Raw genomic sequence first — 7,447 nt, forward strand, 5'->3', positions numbered from 1 at the left:
ACACACACACACACACACACACACACACACACACAGTAGTTCTTACAATCTTTCTGCCTCTTCTTCTACAGTTATGCGAGCCCTGAGGGAAGAGATTTGCTGAAGACGTCCTTCTAGGGCTGAGTGTTCCAAGGACTGATCTTCTGCTCACTGTCCAGTTGAGGATTTCTGAATCTATTCCCATCTCCTGCAGTAGTAAGCTTTGTCCAATGACGACTGGTCAGGAAGTGTCAAAGGGACCTGTGAGTACAGCAGAATATTATTGTTGGGTTATTTTTTGTTTTTGCTTTTGTTTTTTGAGACAGGGTTTCTCTGTATAACCCTGGCTGTCCTGGAACTCACTTTGCAGACCAGGCTGGCCTCGAACTCAGAAATCCACCTGCTTCTTCCTCCCGAGTGCTGGGATTAAAGGCATGGGCCCCCACGCCCGGCCTAGTGGAGGTATATTTTCTTCAGGGTTAGTGATTATGTTTTTGCGCTGGTGTCTAGGCATCTGGATTTGGGATGATTGTGATTCTAGGTGTTGTTACCTGGCTTTGTCTTTGTTGGATGGAATTCTGTCCCTCAGTTTCTGTTGTCCTCTGTAGATCGTAGGAGTGTGTGGTGGCTGTGGCTTCCTGGTAATACTTCTGAGTCTCTGCCAGGTGTGGCCACTGGGGGCCCCAGGCAGAACATGTTTCCAAGTCTAAGGGGTATCTTAGCCAGTGCTCTATTGCTGCAAAGAGACACCATGAACATGACAATTCTTATGAAGGAAGACGTTTAATTGTGGCTGGCTAACCCCCAAGGCTCACAACACATAAACACTGTACACACTTTCTCTTAAAGAACATTGTAGCGCTCTAATGAGATAAACCACAGGAAGCAGGTAGCTCATAGCCTGGCTATTGACTTGTTTTGGTTTTTTTGTTGTTGTCCTCTCTCTCTCTCTCTCTCTCTCTCTCTCTCTCTCTCTCTCCCCTGTGTGTGTGTGTGTAAGTCTCCTGTGTGCTGGCAGTACAGATCTGATCCACACCACTCTCAAGCTGGCCCTGTTAAGCGATTTATACATACTAGGCTTAATAAGTGCCGTAATAGATACATAAGCAATTGTCAGGCACCGAGAATGCTAGAGGTAGGATTCTTAGCCAATTCCAGAAATGACACAGCAAATCTTGGAAGTTACAGGTAAGAATATTGTGAAAATCACACAAGATGGTGGCTTACTGATCAGACAGCCAACATCACAATCTCATTGACTCCATCAACCTCTTGCCTTGCTTCCTTGCTTTCTGTAAATTTGTTGAGTGTTTACCATGGGCTGGGCCTGTTCTAGGAGCTGGTTAAAGTGGTGAACATGGCAGTCCACTTCATCTGTATGAAACACAAATATATTGGTGACAATGGAATATTTAGTATGTGCCATGAGGAGATATGATTCAGACGAAAAGACTGACGGCGAGGAGGGCCATGATACGTAGAGAAAGGAAAAGGCTACTATGTTGAGCTGAGGTGATATTTGACTAGATTCCAAAAGAAGTATTAGGGGGAAACTTTGAGGCTATTTAGAGTCAGAGGTTTGTGGGGACAAGGGTTTCAGGTGCCCTAAAGAAAGTATGGTATGCTGAGATCCTTGAAGGATTAGCAAGGGAGACTTGTTTGGCTAGAGTAGAGTAATCCTGACCAAGAATGACCCCTCTAAGGTATGAGCAGCTTAGTCCCAGAAGTCCTCATGGCCTCGGTAAAGTGGAGCTCTGTTGAGGCACAGCTGTATACAGTGTCTCTCAGCAACTTCTCTGAAGTTCAAAAGCTAGCTTTATTAATTACGTAATCCGGAGCATTGTATCGCATGCATCTCTTCATGCCTTGGTCTCCTCAAATTAATGACATCAAACCAGGCTTGAACATGGTCTTAGCAGTTTCTTGGCTTCTAGATAGAGGCTAAATTAAATTGTTCCTTCTTGAACTTGTCATTTATGGGACAAGTTTATTAAGCCTTTACTTACATTAGTACCCAAAGTGGCTCCTGTATTAACTACACTGGGGGTGGTGTTTCAGACTACTTAGCATATGATAATTAATAAGAGAGTGCCACTAGCTCATCAGAGATAGAAGTCCAGTTAATTAACAAATGACTTTTTTTTTTATGCTAGCAGTAAGTTTCCGGTGAGACTTGAGAGTAAGCCCAGATCTCACCAGATAGCAAAACGACCTTTCTCCCAGACAGATCCAGGCACAAGTGAAATGATGGTGACAGATCTGGGCCAAAGGATGCTGCTTGTCAGAGATGACAGGGCCTGGTGGAATGCCATTAGTGCGGGTATTCTAACACGCAGGGCAGTTAGATCTAAGGTCTAGACACTCCTGGAAGAAACACAAACAGACGAGAGCATCAGGCCAAGATTCTAATTAAGAAGACAGGATGAGGAAAGCTCGTTGCGGGCTGTGCTTCGGTGTTGGGAGTGACCTCTACTACAGAGGGCCTGCTGAGGTCTGCGGATTCCTATGTTGTCGCCATGCCACCACTGTCTTTAATTTGCTTCCCAAGCTGAAAATATTTACCTCCTCTGAGGCAGAAGGTAAAAGACTATGTATGCAACTATGTTTGCAGTCGATCCTGCTTGGGTATGGTTTTTAACAATGCTAGGGATCATAGCCAGAGTTTTGCCCATGCTAAGCAGGAGTTCTACCAGGAAGCTCTGTCCCCGGTCCCTTGAGCACTTTTCTTTATACTATATTCTCTGAGAGGGGATGCCCCTGGTTAGAAGTGGGTTGTTTTCCTGTACTCTGTCTTCATACAGTACTTCATACGGCATCCACTGGGTCAGCCACGAGCGGCTCAGAGTTCCACCCTCCTGCATGATTTGCCTTTCTCCCTCAGGCAGGTTTCTGGAGAGCCTGCTCCTGTGGACGGCTCTCCATGATTAATAGCTGGTGGGGAGACTCTGCCGAGGCTGAGTCTTCGGGTACTTTTTATCCCCCTCAAAGTCAGATTAGATGGGGATGGATGTGAAACCCATTGCATAATAGGGCTGGATAGTAAGTAGGAGAAAACTCAAGAGATGCTATCGGCAAGGAGACAGCCCCAGCTTCTTCCTTCCACATCTCCTATGGCTGAGCTATAGGCTTCCGGGTGTGGAGCCAGAGCTAGGGATGAAGACCTATGTGATGGTTTGTGTTTGCTTGGCCTTAGCACTATTAGGAGGTGTGGCCTTGTTGGAGGAGGCGTGGCCTTGTTGGAGGAGGTGTGGCCTTGTTGGAGGAGGCGTGGCCTTGTTGGAGGAGGTGTGGCCTTGTTGGAGGAGGTGTGCCACATGGGCATGGGCTTAAAACCCTCATCTTAGCTGCCTGGAAGCCAGTATTCTGCTAGCAGACTTCAGATGAAGAAGTAGAACTCTCAGCTCTTCCTGCACCAATCCTGGCTGGATGCTGCCATGTTCCTGCCTTGATACTAGACTGAACCTCTGACCCTGTAAGCCAGCCCCAATTAAATGTTATCCTTTATAAGAGTTGCCTTGGTCATGGTGTCTCTTCACAGCAGTAAAACCATCACTAAGACAACCTATGAGCCGAGTCTAATCTGGACAAAATACATGCAAGTCTATGTGACCTACTGATGGTTCTATCAAAACCCATCTAAAGGGGACTTGCTTCTTTGGGGACTTGGGAGTGGTTTTTTGTGCATGTTTTGTTTCAGAACAGGACTTAGGTATTTGGAGTCTCTTGGCCGTCAGTCTGTCCAGTCTTTTTGACAGATGAAATATTCAGAAGATTAAGAAAGCATATTCACCAGGGTTATTGCCTTCCCATAGCTGAATGCTTGCTCCAAGCTAGTAAAAGCTACTTTAGGAGGTAGGACCTGGATGGAAGAAATAAGTCACTAAAGATGAATCCTGGATTTGTATCTTACCCCAGACCCTTTCTGCTGCTGTCTGCTTCCTGCCAGCCATGCGGTGAGCATCCTCCTCTGCTGATCACACCTACTGCCTTTTAGTCCCCTTCACAACAGGCTCAGCATCAGTAGACCACGGAGGACTAGAACTCTGGAACCCTGAGACCAAATAAGCCTTTCCAACTTCATGTATTTACGTTGAGTCTTTGCTCACAAGAACGAGAAAGGTAATTAACAGAAGCAAGAGCTGGGGGCTGGGGCTGAAGAGATGGCTCAGCGGTTAAGAGCACTGGCTGCTCTTCCGGAGGTCCTGAGCTCAAATTCCAGCAACTACATGGTGGCTCACAACCACCCGTAATGAGATCTTATGCCCTCTTCTGGTGCATCTGAAGACAGCTACAGTGCACTTACATATAATAAACAAGCAAACAAACAAACAAACAAATCTTTTGGCCAGAATGAGTGGGGCTGGAGCAAGAAGAGAAGGAGGAGGAGGAGGAGGAGGAGGAGGAGGAAAGAAAGAAGTGAGAGCCCAAACCTGGAGGGCAGAGAGAGAAGAAAGCTCTTGTAGAGTGTGACAGATTCCTTCTGAACGTGTAGGTCTGAGGGCCTGGGCAAGCTCACCGGCCAGCTCTGCCTAATGCATCTGGAGTCTCTAGCTGCCACTTCTGTGGAGCCTCAGCCAAGGAAGTCAAGCCAGGGGGATGAGATCATTGTCATCTTATTAATGTCCCCACATGCAACAAAGTGGGGGGCAGGAAGAACTCTCCCTGCAGAGAACACTCTGTCTTAGTACTTATTCAAACAAGGACAAGCACATCTCAAAACATGTGACACTTCATCAGGAGGCACGTATAGGTCCGCAATCCATTCCCAGCAATTACAAAATCCCCAAGGCTCCAAAAGCAGGAGCCTTTTGTTATGGCGAGGACAGAGCTGTCATGGTAAAAGCAGTCTTGAAGTGAAAAATGCCACCAATCACTGGTCAGAAGCAACTTATAAAATAAATTAAATCCAAAAAGTAAGAGCAGTTTGAACATTCAGAAAATTAGTGTGTGTCTTAGTTAAGGGTTCTATTGTTGTAATGACTCACCATGATCAAAGAGCAAGCTGTGGAAGAAAGGATTTAGTTGGCTTACCCTTCCACCTTGCTGTTCAACATTGAAGGAAGTCAGGACAGGGACCTGGAGACAGGAGCTGGTGCAGAGGCCATGGAGGAGTGCTATTTACTGGCTTGCTATCCCTGGCTTGCTCAACCTGCTTTCTTGTAGAATCCAGCATCACCAGCTCAGAGATGGCGCCACCCACCAAGGTCTGGGTGCCTCTCCCATTGATCACTAATTGGGGAAATGCCTTATAGCTGGATCTCACGGAAGCATCTTCTCAATTGAGATTCCCTCCTCTTCGATGACTCAAGTTTGTGTGTCAAGCAGACAGAAGACCAGCCAGCACAACATGCTAGGTTGGATTTTTCTCATAAAAACAAAAATCAATAGGATATTTTTGATGTGTATATAGATAATCATTGCATAGCACATTGACAAGCTAATCTCCTTTACTTAAAGTCAGATGCTTGTAGAGTGCCAATCACATTTACAAGATAATGTCACAACGCCGGGGAGAGTTTGACCAAGCAAGTAGCCACTACATAACAAATCATATAACATTTAACCTATCACAGCTACCCACTGAATTTACAGTCATCACGAAGTATATTGTGTAATCGTTCCTGCTAATGGTGAAGCCACTCGGATTCTGCTACGTTCATTAGGCATTGTCTTAGGTAAACATTAGTGGTGGGACTATTTATCTTGTCAACACGTCACATTCCTGGTGTTGATCTCTGTACATGCCCTCACTGAGGCACGAACTGGGTACGTAATGAGCCACGCACTCCTGGAATTACGCATGCAGCCTGTGGTGCACATCTCTCTAAGAAAAAGAAATCATTTCTGGTCACCTGATGTTGTCATATGAGCACATGAGAAGGAGGCTATCTGTCTAGGAAAGGAGATGTGACGTGTTAGGTGGATTCTCTGTTACTGGCTTTGAGGATAAGAAACTGTCAGGGACCTAAGTGTCTCTTCCCCTGGTGCATCACTGGCTGTCCATCTGTGATGGATAATTGACATAACAGACAAATCCTACTCTACAAGGAAATTGGTACAGTTTATCTGCATGTATAACAGCTGAGGAGATCCTTTAACTTGGTTTCAATCTTAGCATGTAGACTAGAATAAAACACACTAGGGTATTTAACTACTTCTCTTAGCGACCTATTATAAATAAGAATAGTGTTTATTGTCTTTAGTGCACTTAGTTTAAACATTATCTCACTGCAAAAGTATTAACACGTTTGACTCGTGAGTTTGTTGGCTCGGGATGCCGTAGCAAAATGCCACAGACCAGGTGGTGAAAATGACAAGCATGTGTTCCTCGTGGCTCTGACGTACCAGATCAGCGTGGCCACCAACTGTTTCTGGAGAAGATTCCTCCAGGCTTATAGATGGCTGCTTTCTCTTTGTATCTTCACAGACAAGAGAGAGACAGGGATGGAGACAAGGAAGTAGTGCCAATCCCTGCTTCAGACCATGCCAGAGCTCCTGCCCACTTCCCTCTGTGATGGACAGGGACATAGTGGTATAAGCCAAAGAAACCATTCTCTCCCCAAGCTGCTTTTGGCTGGCATTTCTCACAGCAACAAACCCCAAAATTGAACAGCAATTTAAGGAAGGAAGGATTTGCTTGATCTAAAAACTCTGAAGGTACAGTATATCATGGTGGGACATTACAGGGACATGAGCTAGCTGCTGGTCACATTACATCAACAGTCAGATGGCTGCTGGTGTTCAGTCTCCTTTCTCCTTTTATGCTGCCTGGGATCCCTTGGTACAGTACCACTACATTTAGGATGAATCTTCCTACATCCCTTACTATACACCCAGAGATTTATCTCCTCAATGACTCCAAATTCTGCCCTACTAACCATCAAAATTAATCCTCACATCCAGTTTTCTCACAAACAGAAGACACCTAGCAGAGACCCCAAGAGACCCTAAGAGAGACCCCATCAGTCTAAGACAGCAGAAGAAAGTGCCTTTTGCTTCTGTTTGTACAAGGAGGTAACCTGGAGCAACCCAATGCTGTCCGTTACTTGTTTTACAGTCTAATGTCCTTGTTCTGGCTCAAGCAACTCACAAAAGCCAACATTCCTACAGTGGCCAATGGAGCACTGGTCTTTGTGGATGGGATGCTACACAACTTAGTCACCAACTGCAGCCACCCCGCTCATTATGACATTAGTCTCCACCATCTACCCCAACACATGTGCCTAGCCACCCAACCCTTTCCCATGCCCTTTCATTATTTTTCTGAATCTAAATGAACTACATAAGCCCCAGAGTCCCGTGATCGTGTGATTGCGACTATGCCACCTCTGCTTGAGAGAGAAAAAATGTGCTCTTCTCTCTGGTACCACACATTCCTCTCTTCTCTTCTCTTCTCTTCTCTTCTCTTCTCTTCTCTTCTCTTCTCTTCTCTTCTCTTCTCTTCTCTTCTCTTCTCTTCTCTTCTCTT

This window comes from Mus caroli, chromosome 10 (genome assembly GCF_900094665.2).
Source record: "Mus caroli chromosome 10, CAROLI_EIJ_v1.1, whole genome shotgun sequence".
In the NCBI taxonomy this organism is placed as follows: Eukaryota; Metazoa; Chordata; class Mammalia; order Rodentia; family Muridae; genus Mus; species Mus caroli.